Here is an 18,036-nt window from a genome sequence, read left to right on the forward strand (position 1 = left end):
GGAAGAACCAAGATGCTGAGGAGTCCTGCCAAAGATGTATTTCAGTTAACAGTTACAAAGCTGTTTTTGTCCATTTTGTAAGCTCGCTCAAAGCAGTTTTAGCCAGGTATGATAGTACTCATCTTTAATCACAGCACTTGGGACACAACAATGAGTGAATTTCTGTGAGTTCAAGGTCAGTGTAATTAGCTCCAGCACAGGCAGACCCTGTCTCAAAAAAAAAAAAAAAAATCAGGGGAGAGGGGATAAAAAGCAGTTTCTTCATAATTGGTCAAGTGCATGGAATAAGAACATTACTTTGTTGTTTATAAGTTTAGAAGTTTTTTGTTTTGTTTGTATTTAATTAATTTATTCATATTACACCTCAATTGTTTTCCCCTCACTTGTATCCACCCATTCCTCCCTCCCTCCCTCTTAAGTTTAAAAGTTTCTGTCCGCATGTTATCTGTGTACATGTATGTGTGTGTATGTGTGTGTTATGTGTATATTATTATGTATTAAAAATTCTTTAAGTAATTATGTGTTTTAACAAAATCTCTCTTTTCTCGCATTCTAGATCATATAAAGAGGAAAGGACAGTGTGCTTGGTTAGTGTAAGGACGACGTCATTAGCCATATTGTATATACCGTCAAGCAACACACACAAAAATCCCTCAGCCACAAGACATCCACATATTGCATGTTAACCAGAAGAAAAGACAACATGGGAACTTGCTGCACACTGTTGCCTACACACTTTGTACATTCAATTGGTATTTGTGCTGAGGTGATATTCCTATCTAAAACAACAGCGTTGTCTTTCTTTTGTAGCACAGAGTTATGCATTAAAATATGCATACATAATTAGTTTCCTATATATTCATGCCATCTTGAAAAGACAGACTATGGTGTAACCATGATTCTATTATGTATTGGTACGTCTGTAGACCAAGATATAATTTTTTAAAAATAAGTTTATTTCGTTCAAGGTTTACAAGTAACAAAGGTGCACCTTGTATTTAAAAATCGCCATTAGAGCTGAGAGCGCGCATGCACAGTCATTTTTGTTTAAGAGTAATATTTTTACTGTAATAGATTGTAAGACATGGTGAGGGAGGGATCTGACAGAGATGAATGTGCCAAGCAAAACCACAACTGTGTATATTTTAAAGCACATCATGGCTTTAAGTACCATGTTGTAAAGGATTCTCATGAAGTGCCATAGACTGTACATCAAATTAGAGTATTATTTCTTCAGTGTTATTGTTTTCAGAGCCACATTTTGTTGCTTATTTGCTAGTACTAATCAATCAAAGGGCACCATTCATTTCATTTTCTTTTTTGTTTTTGAAACCAAAGCTGTCTCAGAAATGGCCAATTTAACTTTACAGTAACAATAGACAGCACAACACAAACTCAATACAGATAAACTTTCACATACTGGAGATATATATAATAGATATATAAAATTATTTTAATGCATTGTAGTGTAATATTTATGCATACTCTACTATATAACATGTTATTCAAAAGGGATATGCCATTTCTGAGACACAGTAACAAAAAAATGTTTGAGGAAATTATTTTGCTTCTATTTATAGCCTCTGTCAAAAGTCAAAAGACTATAAATGCTTTGCAGAAATGGTTTCACGTTTGCTTAAATGCTTCATCACAGTCACATTCAAAATAGTGACTCTAAACAAAGAGAACAGCACTGTCATCAGATGCATGATAAACCAAAATATGAAAATGGGAAATGTTTAATTAACCTAGTAATTGGGTGGGTTAAGTACATGGGTGAATTTTATATGTGATTCTTTTGTTCAGATTAACTGCTTATAGCCTTAGAAAGCCTTTTAAAAATTTTAAAAATAGATGTGCATTCAGTTTTTAAGAATGGATTCATCCAAAGGAATTCCCCTTTTTTGTGGTTTGGATGTCGCAGCTAGTAAAGGATATTTTTGCTCTGTTCAGCAGTTCTAAAAAAATCGCTGAGTAGGGGCCAGGTCACTGGCAGTTCTAGTGTGGGATGGGAGAAGTGAGAGTTCTGTTATAGAACTTTCCATACTTCCAAGTTTACTGCAAGTTTTTATGCTTGAGAGAGATGCTTTCTAATATAAGACTGATGTGTTGATTTTACTGATTGTACTGTACATCTATTAAAGCCTTAGATTATTACATTACGGGTTGGAACCCATACCAATGTAATTTCAATCGTGTTAAGAGAGTAATGGTGACTTCACATGTTATTGTAGCTAGTTACATTATAGAATATTACTTATTTTTCTTGTTAGAATGTAGTTTTTCATTTCCTACATTTATTAGATTTTCATTTTCTATTAACAATTGAATACCATTTCAGTTTATAGACCATTGTTTTACTAGATTTTACCAATGAATTTTTCAAAAATACAAAAAAATTAAAGTAGTTTTTTCTTCATAACATACTCAGTTTTAAATTACATGTAGTGTCATATGAATATCCGTATTATTGTTAACTAAATGATTTATATTTTACTGATTTAATATTACAGTGTAAGAATGTCAGTCATTGTTCTTGTCTAGTTTTCATTAAAAGAACAAAGATCTTTTATATGGATATCTTATAAATATATAATCATTGCTAAGTAAGAAGTTAAGTTGTTGCTATGGCAACAATCCTGGCAGACAATTGAGTAATATTTTGATGATTTATTTTGTTTGTAATTAGTTATTATGAGAAGATCTAGATCCTAGATATTAGAATAAAATTTATTTTCTACTGTATCCATTTCAAATGTTAAAGTATTGTTTAATATTTTTGAAATCCCTGAATATCAGGCCTTGTTATAAATAAGCTGCATAATCAATAAATAGAACAAGGGACTTTTTGTTGATAATCCAAATACTCAAAGTTTACGTAATGAGAATTTTAGCGTGTGTGCAAACTCTTGAGGGTTGATGATGCTGCAATTTAGCATGTTGGAAAGTCTAGAGAGAAGGTTGACTTTTTGCACTTCTGTATATAGTCAAAAGAGAGAAACCTGTATAATAGCAAGATCTTATTTTGAATAAAAACGTCTATAATTACAAGGAGTTTTGTTAAGGCTAATGAAATGACAGACTGAGCAAAATTGCTTGCAAAAGTGGCACAGAGTTAGCACTCCACACCCTTCAGACACGTTGCTTTGCTTTTTGTGGACAGCTTGTAGTTTGCCAGGATTTTTCAGCTGGAAAGATTTGCCATCCTTCCGAGATCTCATGACTGACAAAACTCCATTGGGCCAAATCTGCCTGAAGATCATTACCAAAAATAGCAGGTACTTCAGCCATTAAGGTGAAATCATGGATCAGATATTCCTTACGTTGTTTTCAAAACTACTGCATGTTTAAAACTTCAACAAAAAGAGAGAAAGAACTATGCTAAGGACATATATTATTCAAATCAATTTCTGCCAATTTCAATGGTTTATTGTTCAAAATCTTCAAAACAAGTATTAACTTTCACAAAATTTAAACCATAAACAGGCAAACCAAACGGCACATCTGTAGTTGTTATGTGATTGTTTTTTAATTGCTGTAGATCTTGTTCTTTCCGCAGGTGAAAAAAAGGAAGTTCAAATTTCACAGTTTTAATTTTCAACTCAGAAGCACTCAAAAGAATACAATGTGACAATGGTCACTGGTTTAATGACTTGGTTGCCCAGCCTTCGCTCCCGCTGGCTACTGATGTGGCACTTATCAGCAACCCAGCCACTTTCATCTGCTGAAAGGACAATGTGCTCGGTTTTACTATTATGTAATCACAACTTACTTTCTGCTTGTAGTTGCTTAAAATTATGTATTTTGTCTAGGGCTGCAATTTGTTTTATGCTTATTTTATTATTACTGCAGTAGTTGACTTTGCTGTATGGAAAAATAAAGTGAAATTGCCCTAATAAAACTTCTCTTTCTTAAGTATATTTGTGTATCTGAGATTGAGTAGTAAATTATCCCTGTGCGTTTCACATAATTTTGTACACTTTTATGGACATAGTCCCATATAAGTTATCTGCTTTTAAAGAATTGCAACAAACCCCATGAGGAGACCATCAAGGCTGGTGGATCTGGACCCAGGAGGGGTCTGCACAAACTGTTGCACCAACCAAGGACAATGCATGGAGTAAACCTAGACCACCTATTCAGAACGAGCCAATGGACAGCTCATTTCCCATGATTGTGGGGACTGCCTCTGACATGAACTCTGGTGCCCCCAATTTGATCACTTCCCCTTGTGGGGAGGCCAGGCAGGCACACAGAGGAAGGGGAAGCAGGCTATCAATTTGAGACCTGTTAGGCTGTGGTCATATGATGGGGGAGGAGGTCCCCTTCTGTCAGAGGTCTAGGTGAAGGGAATAGCAGAGGGAAGGAGGGTGGGAATGGGAAGATGCAAGAGGGGATAACAATCTGCCAGATGCCAGATGTAATTTGAATACATTATAATAAATTTAAATAATAAATAAAAGATTGCAGCAAGAGAATCTAAACTGACAATATAAATGGTGTTTGCTACCTCAGCCATCTTCTCCACTAATGCTCTAGTACTTTAAGTGGTATATGAGGAAAATAGGTATAAGTTTAAAAAAAATAAGGTTCTCCTATTCCAGATCTTTTTATTAAAGAAATGTAATTTACTTGGCTCATCCTGTTGACTAGCACTGAAAGTCAGGTAGTCTGAGAGACTGTTTTGTCAATAAGATAAATGATTGCAGCACTCCATTCAGAAGGACACAGGATATACGCCTGGTTTAACTACACTCTGCATAACTCCTCAGTATGTGTATGTGGATGCAACCATGTGAGTGGCTGTGTTTGAATGAACAATAAACTGAAGTCTTAACAGCTGGTGATACCTTGTACCCCGGACCTGATAGCTGTGAAGAACAAAGTTCTACTATGAAAGAAATAAATGTGTATTTTACCACTTAGTTTTAGTATGTGTTCACTCCAGCCCTTGTATTTGTTAAACTTCTAACTTGAAAGTTGAATTCTTTTTCCATTCAAACCGTATTACAAGGAATAATAATGATGATAAATACATTGTTACTGATATGAATTATAGCTAACAGTTCTGGTATTGGGTTTAGTTCTGCAGGGCATTTCTGTTATTCTTAAGGTACGCAACCATTCGGCATGGCGTTTATTAAAGGGAGAAAGCTGCCCACCTTTTTTTTTTTTTTTTTTTTTTTTTTTTTTTTGAGTACCATAACGAACTAGTTCTCTCTGGTTAGTCTTTCGGGTATCTTCAGGGTTATGTTAAAGATTTATTTTTATTATTTTACGTGCATGCATGTTTGTCTGGTGTATTAGTGTATGCTACATGTGAAAGGCAGAAACGGATGCCAGATCTCTCAGAGCTGTAGTTCCCAGGCGTGTATTTGGAGGATTTAATGTAGAAATGGAGGATTGTGATTCTCTTGAGATTTTTTTAAAGATTTATTTACTATTATTCCATAGTATAAATGTACTCATAGTAAATACATCTTTTTAAAAGTTTACACTTACACTATGGAATACTACTCAGCTATTAAAAACAAGGAATTCCCAAAATTTGTGGACAAATGGATTGATCTAGAAATTATCATAATGAGTGAGTTCACCCAGAAGCAATAAGAGACAAACGGTATATACTCACTTATATCAAGACACTAGTCCAAGGGATACGTCCCATGAAAAACTTTACTTACCAGGAAAGTGGGTCAGAGGAGAGGACATCCTATTGAGACTTTATGTGAGAGTAGCATGGAAGAATGGGGAAATAGAATCCACAGGGTCCTGGAAACCTACAAGAAGAACTTTATGACAGGCAGATCTGGGTCCTGGTGTCCTCCTCAAACTAAGGCACCAGCCAAGGAGAATATAGGCAGTAAACTTCGAACCCCTACCAAGACCTAGCTGATGAACAGGATATTCTCCACAGGCGAGTGGAGAGTGAGATCTGACTTTCACAGGAACTCTTTTGCCCCTTTCTTGACCATGTCCCCTGGATGGGGAGGCCTGGCGGCACTCAGAGGAAGGATAACAAGTTACCAAGAAGAGACTTGATACTCTAAGAGCATATATAGGGGGAGGAGGTCTCCCTCAATCACAGACATAGGGGAGGGGAGAAGGGGGAAAGTGGGAGGGAGGGAGGAATAGGAGGAAACAAGGGAAGGGCTAACAATTGAGATGTAATATGAATAAATTAATAAAAATAAAAAATATACATAAAAGATTTATTTACTATTATGTATACAGTGCTCTCCTGTATGCACCCCGGCAGACCAGAAGAGGGCATCAGATCACATTGTAGATGGTTGTGAGCCACCATGTGGTTGCTGGGACTTGAACTCTGGACCTTTGGAAGAGCAGGTGGTGCTCTTATCCACTGAGCCATCTCTCCAGCCCTGCTTTTCCTTCTTAAAGGTACCATTCAGAAGAGTTGTTGCTGCAGAGTCCACTAGAAGTCCTCAGCTCACAGGGTGGGACCCTCTGCTAGGCACCAACTCTTTGCTACAGAATCTGACAATATCAAAAGGCCACATTGGGATGAATTTGTTGTCATCTTAATAAGCCTCTGACACTGGCCCCAGAATGGACCTTACTGCCAGCAAGGGTATGTTTTCCCAGGGCCACACTGAATCCCAGGCTCCTTCCAAAATTCTCAGGTGGTGGCCAGCAGGAAAGCAGTGCCTGGGTGTGGGCTGGGGCTCAGGGACTCTTCTCCTAAGCCCTGGTGTCAAACTCTCTTGTGAATGGAGGGATGGGAATGACCCACTGAGGCTGTGCCGCAAAGAGTGGTAAGAACTGAAACCACAGTGGGATAGGTCGTAAAAGTGCTGTTAAGATGTGCAGTGACAACTTTCTTAAACTAAGAACAAAAGCCACACTACTGCGGGTAAGAATGAGGGAAGAGCTCACAACAGGAGCATCTGAATCCATTGCTTGGTGCTGCTTTAAGGTTTGACCCTACTGAGTATCTTTGGCTCTTGGTGACAGTTTCTAGTTCAGCGATTTAGGGACAAAGGTATGGACACTGAAGGAGGGCTGGGTAGTTTCTAGGTTCTGAAGCAGTTTGGAGTTACTTCCAGGATATCTTTAAAGCTCAGTTGCGTGTTTCCCAGACACCTGGTTTAATTGCTATGTAGGGAACTCGTAGGATAACATTTATAACATGTTTAAAAGGGTGCCTAGCATAGAGCAAGTAATGACTAGTGTTTACAAGGATGGCTGATTTTACTTTATCTGGTTTTGAAAACCCCACAGTTGGTCTTTACTTCTCATCCTACTTCTGGGGTCACCCATTGCTTCTTACTGCCACCAGATAGACAGATACTGATGCCATCCACTTGTGCCATGTACAATTCTGTCCACGTTCAGTACTACAGCATTATCTTACTGTCACTTAGCACCACACCACAACAGATCTCTTGTGCTACTTCCCTTCTAATTACTTCTCTACTTTCCCTTCTAAAAATACAACTAAGGTCATTTCTTCTCTAGTTTTCTGTGAATGTACAATTCTTGTTCCAATTGAATATGATTACAGACCATACCTCACCCTTGTCAGATTGAAAGCAACCACTCAAAAACATGTAGGCTTTACTATTTGGCCCTTTAAACTTCTGATATATAGTCAAGACCAAACAATAAATGTGTCACTGTGTAAATTGTGCTATTAAATGCATTTTAACTATAGAAGCATCTAAATGGTACAAATACACCTTAATATATATGTGTGTTTATATGTGTATGCTAAGATTGAACCCAGGGCCATGTTCCTAACTTTTTAAGCCTTCAGCCACTGGGCAAAGTGTCCTCGTTCCTGCCACAAATAGAATTCTGCCTAAAAATGGGCAGCTTAGATGCAGGCAGGTTCAACAACTGCACTCTGCCAAGATAGGGTAAGCAAGCCCTCAATAGTTCCTGCCTTGTGAATAAGTCTGGCAGAGATATTGGACCAGAAGGCTGAATATGAGGCTCCAAAATAGAGAGTCTTGGGTGACTATTCAGGCAGTAAACTGTTGTAATTTGTTCTTTTTGGAAGCTGCTAACCTGCACTGCTGCTTCAGGGATTTAAGTTTTATTCCTTCTCAAGTCTCTGATGGGCATTGAGGACCACATACTTTAGTTTTACAATCAAGTTTAGTTGGTTAGGAGATAAGATCTAAGATAAAGGAGTTAAGTTATTAGAGTTAAGTTAGGATAGATATTGAATTTCATTCAGAAATTTAGACCCAACAAGATAGGAAAGACATTAACTTCAAGTTCGAGAAATACAAATAGCCAAATCACTATGATTATAACATTTATAGAACTCATGATTGTCACATGGTTCTCCCGGCCGTATGTAGTTTGTTTTGTGCATATGTAATAAAATAAATGTATATTAATAAATAAAAAAGAAAAGAAAATTCAGTTAGTCAAATAAAATATTTATCAGAAAGACTTCCCAAAGGAATTGATCACTGTGGAGGACAAAGTTGTCTAAGATTGAAGACAAGCCTGAAGAATCGGATCTGGTATTGAGAATCAATTACAACACACACACACAGACACACACAGAGAGAGACACACACACACACATACACACACACACACACACACACACACACACACACACTCAGTTAATAAAACACCCATCTCCGGTGGGTCACAAAAATCTCATCCATTATCCTAATCTTCAACACCAGCAGGCATTTCAAGAGAAGATATCAGCTAGCAGGCCAGGGAAACAGATCCAATGCCCAGGTCTCATCTCCAGCACTATAGTGGACTTTCAGGGTTGACCAACCTCTCTTCACTGTCTACCCCATTCCAACTCCCAAATAGTAAATAAGCAGATCTTGGATAACTGTTCTCCTCTACTCCCTCCCATAAATCCATTCACAACCCTCATGAGCTTATCCTCCTTCCTAAGTGTCAGCTCTCAATACTCAGAAGGGCATTTTACCTGGAACCCCAAGTGACTACACATATCAGGTCCACATAAAATTTCCTACCAGGCAACACACAGGCATCATACTATCCTAAAATCCAGAAGGAAGACAGAAACCAAGGAGCAAAACACCCACCCAACAAAGACAAAACAAAAAACTAGCACCTGGACCTATAACTATCTCAACCCCAGATAATAGCAGAAAAAAAGGGGTAATCAATAAGATCCAGATCAATATGTCTCCACTAATTCATAGCAACCCTAATACAGTAAGTCCTGAATATTCTAACAAAGCTGAAGTACAAGAAAAATACCTTTAAAGGCTTGTAGGAAAATGAGAGGTTCTTAAAGAAGAAAAATTTAAAACTCTTTAAACAAGTCTAGGAAAATGCAAACAGTTGAAAAAGACAAACAAAATTTTTTAAAAAAGAAACAAAAACTACAACAAAACAACAACAACAAAAATCTATGCAAGTCCTGAAAATGGAAATAGATTCAATAAAGAATCCAAACTGAGAAAATCTGGAAAACAAAAATTTAGAATTCAAACAGAAACCACAGAGGCAAGCTTTACCAAGAGATGAAAGAAATAGTCTCAGATGTTGAAGAAACGATAAAAGAAATTAATGCATCATCAAATATTAAGTTTAAAAAGCTCCTGATAAAAACCAAGCAGGAAAACTGGGACAACATAAAAAGTACAACTCTAATAATAGGACTAGAGGAAGTAGAAGAATCCTAAATCAAAAGCCCAGAAAATATTTTCAACAAACCCATACAAAAATAAATAAATAAAATTTCCTAACCTAAAGAAAAAAGATGCCTATAAAAGCACAAGAAGCATACAGAATACCAAATAGAGTGGACCAGCAAAGAAAGTCCCTTTGGCACATAATAATCAAAACATTCACAAACAGAACAAAGAAAGAATATTAAATGCTGCAAGGGGAAAAGACCAAGTAACATATAAAGGCAGACTTATTAGCATTACACCCGGCTTCACTTGGATTATGTCTCCTACTATAATTTATCCTCCTCAGATCTCTGATGAAAATGACTGACCTGCCTAAACCCACAACAATCACTCTTCAAGACCCTACTGACCCTACTGTCTCACTTGTTGTTTCAGGTCATGTTATCTTGTTTCTCGTAGATAACAGGGCCACTTTTTCAGTCTTGAGAGAATCCTGGGGTCATACTCACTTCTCTCTCACACACATAAAGTATATACACAGTTATCAAGACTCCCCCCCCAAACTCCATCCTTAACTTGCCTCTTCAAAGTCTTTTCTTTTTCTCATTTCTTTCTCCCCATTCCCCAAACCCTATTTCCTTGCTACAAAAAGATATCCTTTCCAAAATTAACATAAAACGTCTATTATACCCTGGCAACAAACATATACCCAAGGCACATACATCCCTCCTCTTCTTTTCTTCAGCTTCTATTTGCACACTCTCCCACATCCCAAAATCCCCAAGCCCCTCCCTATTACATGTAAAGACCCCTCTGCCTACATCTCCAAACCCCAATACCCTCAATCCTTAACCAACCTCAGAGGTTTCAAACCCATCACCATCCAATCTCTTCTATTTAAGCAGTTTATATGCCTCACCTCTTTACCCTGCAACTCTCCCATATTGGCAGTCAAAGGAACCTAACAAAGCCTTCCATCAAGACCAAGATTTTCATTCCATAAACATTGTCACTAACCCTCTCCAAGCTCTGGTCCCCAACCCTTACACTATCCTATCCACTATACCTGGCAAAACTACTCACTTCTCAGTACTCGACCTTAAAGATGCTTTCCCACCCCACCCCCAATTCCTCTGGCTCTTATTCTCAAGATCTTTTTGCCTTCTCTTGGACAGAACCCGACACTTAACCATGTAAATGTTATGAGATGAGAACCTGTTCCCAAGCCTTTCTAACTCTTTTTGAACTAGCTGGTTCAACTCAATTCCCACTCTGACTGATTCAAACTGGCTTCTCTCAGTTTCTGACTGAATTGTTCTGCTTGGCCTCATTCTAACTTTGGCAATATATTCTAATATTCTTGCTCCTTCTTGTTCTCTGGCTCACTCTGTTAAGCTTGTTCTCTCTGCAACCTGTTTCTGTAATACTGTTCTGGTAATCAACTCCTTTCTCTTTCCCTGCGTTGCTCTTAAATGACCTCTCTTTTCTGTCTTGTTTATTGTGAGAGTTGGACATATCCTATCTCAGACTCATTTTGTCACATCTCTCTCTGATTTGTCACTTTGTCTGTCCCTCAATTAGACATCACTTTCAAACATGGTGGCTTCCTTCTATAAACCTTACCTTCATTATTTAGGATTAAAGGTGTACACTAAGGGCATGTCTGGGTTCCACTGAGATCATAATAGTCTAGACTGTGTCTGCCTTCCAGCTGGAACACATAAACCTAGAAGGTCTACGGATGCCATCCCTTGAGAAAGAAGCCATGTTAATGGATTAAAATTTTTCTATACAACAATCAAGTCAGCAGACCTAGACTCACCTTCCCAAGGCATTCAGAGACAGCTCCAACCTTTTTTGAACAGGCACTAGCTACAGACCAGGCCTGTCTTCCCCTATTTTGTGTCCTCCATGCTTCAGTGCGTAGGAATCCTTTGCAGTCCTTCCCTCTCTGATAGCCAATCTGACATTGCCTCGTTTCTCAAATTCCTTGCCTCTACAGGTTACGAGATCTCACCTCCCAAAGCTAAACTCTGCTCTTCCCAAATCTGCTTTCTCCATATTAGAGTTTTTTTCTCACCCCAACCCATAAACACCTCATTTTAGACCACTTTATTCATCTCTACTTCTTATCTCTAACCTCAACAAAATCCAAACTGCTTCCCTAGCCTGAGATGGTCCCACAGCGCCTGGACAACAGCTGACATAGCCTGTTCTTACCTGACCTTGATCAACATTACAGCTTCTTTATATCTCTAGCAATGATGACCCATTATCAGCAGAAAGCTGAAACACGTGGATCTTTCTACAAAATTGGCCACATGCTTCATAATAAAGGCATGTTTCAACAGATACAGGAAAATTGAAATGAATCTCTGTACACTATTAGACCTCTATGAAATAAGGCAGGATTTCAACAACAGAAGCATTAGAACCTTGCAAACTCATGGAATCTAAACAACTCTCTACTAAATGAAAAAAAGGGGGGTAGTGTAAAGGCAGAAAATTTTTTCAAAAATTAAAGACTTTCTAGAACTGAGAAAAAATGAATACATAGCATATCCAAACTTATGGGACAAAATAAAAACAGTTCTAAGAGACAAGTTTATAACACTACCCACATAAGAAAAACTGGAGGAAAAAAGAAAGAAAGAAAAACTGGAGAGAACTCATAATACCAACTTAACAACACACCTGAAAGCTCTGGAACAAAAAGAAATCACATTAATTTTCCTTATAGATGGAAAAAACTCAAGAAAATACATGAAAGCTGAATCCAAGAACACATCAAAAAGATCATCCATTATGGTCAAGTAGCCTTCATCCAGAGATGCATGGATGGTTCAATATATGGAAATCAATAAATGTAATCGACCAAATAAACAACCAAAAGAAAAATAACCACATGATCATCTCATTAGATGTAAAAAAGTTCTTTAACAAATTCCCACACCCATTCATGATAAAAATTTCTGAAGAGATTAGGGATATAATGGCCATACTTAAACATAATAAAGACAATTTACAGCAAATCAATAGCCAACATTAACTTAAATGGAGAGACACTAAAGAAGTTCCACTAAAATCAGGAATAAGACAAGTTTGTCCATCCCGTGTGCCTATTCAATATAGTACTTGAAGTCTAGTAAGAAAACAGAAAGAGATACAAATTGGAAAGAAAGAAGTCAAAGCATCATTGTCTGCAGGATATATATATATCCCTTAAAAGTCCACCAGGGAACTTCTATAGCTGATAAAGACTTTCAGGGGAAATAGCTGATAAACAAATTACAAAATTAACTCACAAAAATTAGTAGCTCTCCTATATCCAAATGACAATCATTTTGAGAAAGAAATCAGATAAACAAATATTTCACAGTAGCTGAGATTAAATATAAAATTCCTGGGGGTAATTCTAACCAAGCAAGTACAAAACTTGTATATTTAAAAAGTCGAGCCTTTGAGGGAAAAAATTGAAGAAGACAACATAAGATGGGAATTTTTCCCATGCTCATGTCTCAGTAGGTAAAGTCCGTAGTAAAAAGGGTCATCGTACCAGAATCAATCTACAGATTCAATGCAATCCCCATCAAAATTCCAACACAGTTCTTCACAGATCTTGAAATAAAAATTCTCAGCTTCATATAGAAAAAGAAATGCCTAAAACAGTCCTGAACAATAAAAGGACTACTGGAGGTATCAAATTGAACTACAAGGCTATAGTTTTTTTTTTAAAGCATGGTATTGGCACAAACATGTTGATCAATGGAATTGACTTTAAGATCCAGATATGATAAGTTTACATAGCTATGGACACCTGGTTTTTTATAAAGAAGCCAGAATTACACAATGGAAAAACAGCATCTTCAACAACTGGTGCTGACCCAACTGGATGTCTGCCTGTAAAATAATTTAAATAGATCCACACTTATCACCCTGCACAAAACTAAACTCCAAATAGATCAAAGACCTCCACATGAACCTAGATACTGTAAAAGATAGAAGAGAAAGTTGAGGGTAGCCTTGAACTCCATTGGCACAGGAGAAGAGTTTCTCAATAAAACACCATTAGCACAGGCACTATGATTAACAACAGACAAAAGAAATGAAATGGAACCCCATGCAACTGAAAAGCTCCTGTAAGGTAAAAATGCACCTTCACTCAAAGTAGCAGCCTACAGAATGGGAAAAGGTTTTTAACAACTCAATATTCAATAGAAGATTAATATCCAAAATACATGAAGAACTTAAGAAACTAGATGTCAAAAAACCAAATAATATAATTAAAAATGGAGTACAGACATAAAGAGAATTATCAATAGAGGAAGTTCAAATGGTGAGAAATACTTACAGAAGTGTTAAACATTATTAGCCATCAGGAAAATGCAAGCCAAAACTACTTTGAGATTCTATCTTACATCTGTCAGAATGGCTAAGATCAATAACACAAGTTATAGCTCATGAGGGTGAGGATGTGGAACAAGGGGAACACTTATGCATTGCTGGTGAGAGTGCAAACTTGTGCAGCCACTATAGAACTCTGTATGGCAGTTCCGCCAAAGTTAGGAATCAATGTAACTCAAAATTCAGTTCTCCCATTCTTGGGCATTTTATCTTACCACAGAGACATGTGCTCAAGCACGTTTATTGCTTTTCTCTTCATAATTGCCAGAAACTGGAACAACCCAGGTGTCCCTTCACAGAAGGATAGATAAAGAAAAAAAAATCTGGTACATTTACACAATGGAGCATTACTAGGCTGTTAAAGTACCTCATGAAAATTGCTGGCATATGGGTGGAACTAGAAAGAAAATCATCTTGACTGAGGGAACCCAGACCCCCAAAGAGTAAATATGGTATGTATTTGCTAATATGTGGATATTAGCCATTAAATAAATGATAACCTGAGATCCTGTAAAGGTCAGATATTGAAGAACGGCCTGGGAGTACAAAATATAATTTTTTTTGTTTTTGTTTTTTGTTTGTTGTCTGTCTGTCTGTTTTGTTTTGTTTTGTATAGACCATGGACAGGAGATGGAGAAGGGAATGAAAGGACCAAGGGGAGAAGAAGGAGTGATAACATTAAAAGAAGGAATGTGGGGAGAGACAACTATAATTGAAGGGCATTTTAGGAGTGGTATGCAAGTTTATTGCAGTGGAAACTCCCTAAAGTATATGAAGGAAATGCTAATGAAGTCTCCAATTAATGAAGGAGATAGAGTCCCAACTGGCCATCTCTTGTCACCAAAGTTTCTAGTACAGGGACTAGGTTACATTCCATTGAATTATTGGCCAAGGGGCCCCATGGAAATCCACAAACAGCCCAGGCTGTTGCCAAGATAATAGGTTGTTATCTGCAAATGGAAAACAAGGCCCCATTGCTTAAGACAACACCCACATAACACACTGAACATGGAGAGGTAGAGTTGGTGGCAGCACAGAACCTTCGCTCTTATGTTCTGGTGTCCTTGGCATGGGAAGATATTCTGAAGGCTACCTACCAAAAGGGAAATTTAAAGGCCAAATTGGGTACAAACCCTTTGAATCTACAATCTGTCCTGCTGCAGAACAATGATGGCACAAAACTGTGGGAGTAACCTACCAATGGCTGAATTGACTTAAGGCCCACTCCATGAGATGGAACCCATACCTAGCACTGCTTGGGTGAGTAAGAACCAGAGACTAGACATCACAGAGACCTGGGGACAAACCAAATACTATTGGTCTAAAAAAGTAACATTTAAAGGGCACCTAATGATATTCTGCTATACTCATAGACCAGTGCCTTATTCAGCCATTATAAGAGAGCCTTCCTTCCCCATCAGATAGGAACAAATACAAAGACGCACAGACAGACATTATGCAGAAAGAGTCAGAGAACTTGGAACACAAAATTCTAAATGGGAAGTCCTGCCAAATCCCCCCACCTCCACCTCGGAGCTCAGGGAACTCCATGGAAGAGATGGCTGAAGGAGTATAGGAAGCAGGGGAGCTGAGGAGATCTGGAGAACAAGGCCCTCTAGATCATGAACTCAAAGAGACTGAAACAGCAAGCACAGATCTGTACCAGGCCCTCTGCATATATATTATAGCTTTCAGTTTAGTTTTTTCATGGGATTTCATGGGATTCTTGAGTGTGTGAACAAGTAGATTTCTGACTCTTGTGCCTTCTCTTTGAGCTCTTTCCCTCTTTCAGGTTTGCCTTGTCCAGCTATGACATGGTTGTTTTATTTTATCTTGTTATATTTTATTTTGTCATGTTTTGCTGTTATCTCTTAGAATTCTGTTCTTTTCTAATGAAACACAGAAAAGGGCTGGATCCAGATGAGAGAGGAGGTGGGGAGAAACTGGGGAGAGTAGAAAGAGGGGAAACTTTAATCAGCATTTATCCTATAAGAAAAGAGTGTATTTTTAATATAAGGGGAAAACCAAAAAAGGGAGGAAGGAAGGAAGGAAGGAAGGAAGGAAGGAAGGAAGGAAGGAAGGAAAAGAAAGTTAAGATTGCTGCCTGCTGACTGTCTCCCCAAGATGACAACATCAATTGTTACCTCCTCTATTTTTTCTCAGTGTTTTGATTACTTTCCCCTCAGTCTCAGTATTCATTTTGCCATGTGATGATGTTACAACTTTGTTTTTCTACAGCTGAAAAGCTCTTCAAGACAGATACTTTATTGCTTATCCCTCAGTAGCTCCACGTTTTACTTTTACTGGCACTGGCTGGTTGTTTACTTAAGCTGTAATTAACTCTGTGAGAGCAACGTGGCCATGGAGCATCTAGAGAGGCAGATAGACTCAAAGTGCCTTCTGTTCTTTGACAGTTGCAAGAAATGAATTGGTACCTCTGGTGGTACACACGTCACACTCTGAATCCCCAGGATATTTCCAATAAACAGAATAACTTAGGGTGTCATTTTCATTGTATTAAAACATCTCTCCTTTTGCAAGAAAAAATGTAAGTATCTAACTGATTACCAATGGAGAGAGGAAACTGAAATGGAATTTTCTGAAATATGTTGGAAACTATGAATATCTATTAATTTAAACATCTACGCAAAAGACAGGAGATACCTTCACAATGTTTTCATCCTTCAGAATAGTGCTGAGTCTGAACCTGAGGCTTTGGTACTGTGTATGCAAAACTGTTCCCTTGCCACCTGCTAACATGTTTTCATCTCAGTATTTGCTTCCTTTGCCAAGCATATCAAGCCTGCATCAATCCTGCATTAATTCGCATCAACAGCAGAACACAGGCTTGTTAGCAAATTATAGATATTACTGGGTATATTGATTTTGCAGAATATGTAACCTACAGCCTGGGTGCTTTTTAGCATTAACTTGTTTTACTTAGTCTTTATTCTTCCTTTTAATTTAATCTCAGAAATCTCTAAGCTTTGATAAGTATTTTAGGGTGTCTTGGCTCCAAGAAGAATTCTTGTTACAAAAGATGGACTGAGTAATTCCTTATTTGCAGTTTGATTTAGTTTCAACAAGTATGTGATTAAACTTAAAATTTATAATATAAACAAATTAAAGAAGGTGTGCTCTTCATCTAGCCTATTCTCTGAATATCTAATTGCTGTTTCCTGTACAACAATAGAAAAGAAAGTAATGCGAATGGGCAATAAGTTGTTTGTAACAACTGAATTCTTTATATACATAAAAATGGGGTCTTGAAGTGATTGAAACTATCCATGGTTCCCAAGAGAGCTAGTCATATTACTTGTGAAACATGAGGTAATAATTAATCAAATTCATCATAGTCAGGCATATGCACTAAACTTTACATTAAAGACATTAAGTATGGGACCAAGATGGCTCTGGTGCTAAAGACACTTGATATACATGATCTGAGTTGGATCCTTGGAGCAGATAATAAGGTGTTCTTTGGTTTTTACATGTGTAAACACTCATAATAATAATAATAAATAATAAATAATAATAATAATAGTAATAATTTCATTAATTAAAATATATCAAAACATTTTTGGACCATGTTTGGATTACTCATATTTAAAGTCATAAATATATGATTAAACATATTTACAAACACTATTTCAAAGTAGTATGCTCAATGTAATAAATGCCCAACATTATTCAACTTTATATACTTCTTTTGTTTGGGTTTTAAGGATTGTTTTTAGGTATTTTATTAACATGTTGTTTCTGTGTACTCTTTTTCTTTCTTTTTACGCTAACAGTAGGAACTGTGGGCAGTATGCATTTCCAGCAGATGTCAGCGTTTGCATTAGATGGAATTGTTTCTAATGTGGAGCCTTACGTTAGCGGTAATGAGAGATGAGAAAACCTTAATTCTTAGTAAGCATAGAAAGAAAGACATTCTGAAGAATTCAGTCATTTCAGGAAATGTTTCTCCCAGCTGTGGTTTCACCATTCATATTCTCTCTCTCTCTCTCTCTCTCTCTCTCTC

The 18,036-nt window shown here is 37.3% G+C and overlaps 1 protein-coding gene across 29 annotated transcripts in view; it reads left to right on the forward strand.

The window, feature by feature from the left end:
- MBNL1 (muscleblind like splicing regulator 1) overlaps window positions 1-3,918 on the forward strand; it is a 178,069-nt gene extending 174,151 nt beyond the window's left edge. For all 29 annotated transcript variants that reach the window (XM_084768885.1, XM_084768891.1, XM_084768886.1 and 26 more), the window contains one exon: window positions 557-3,918. The gene's annotated coding sequence lies outside the window, so the exon portion shown is untranslated. The remainder of the gene's footprint in view (window positions 1-556) is intronic.
- The last annotated feature ends 14,118 nt before the right edge of the window (window positions 3,919-18,036 follow it).

The sequence above is a fragment of the Acomys minous genome (genome assembly GCF_964271855.1).
Source record: "Acomys minous genome assembly, chromosome: 19".
NCBI classification, from domain to species: domain Eukaryota; kingdom Metazoa; phylum Chordata; class Mammalia; order Rodentia; family Muridae; genus Acomys; species Acomys minous.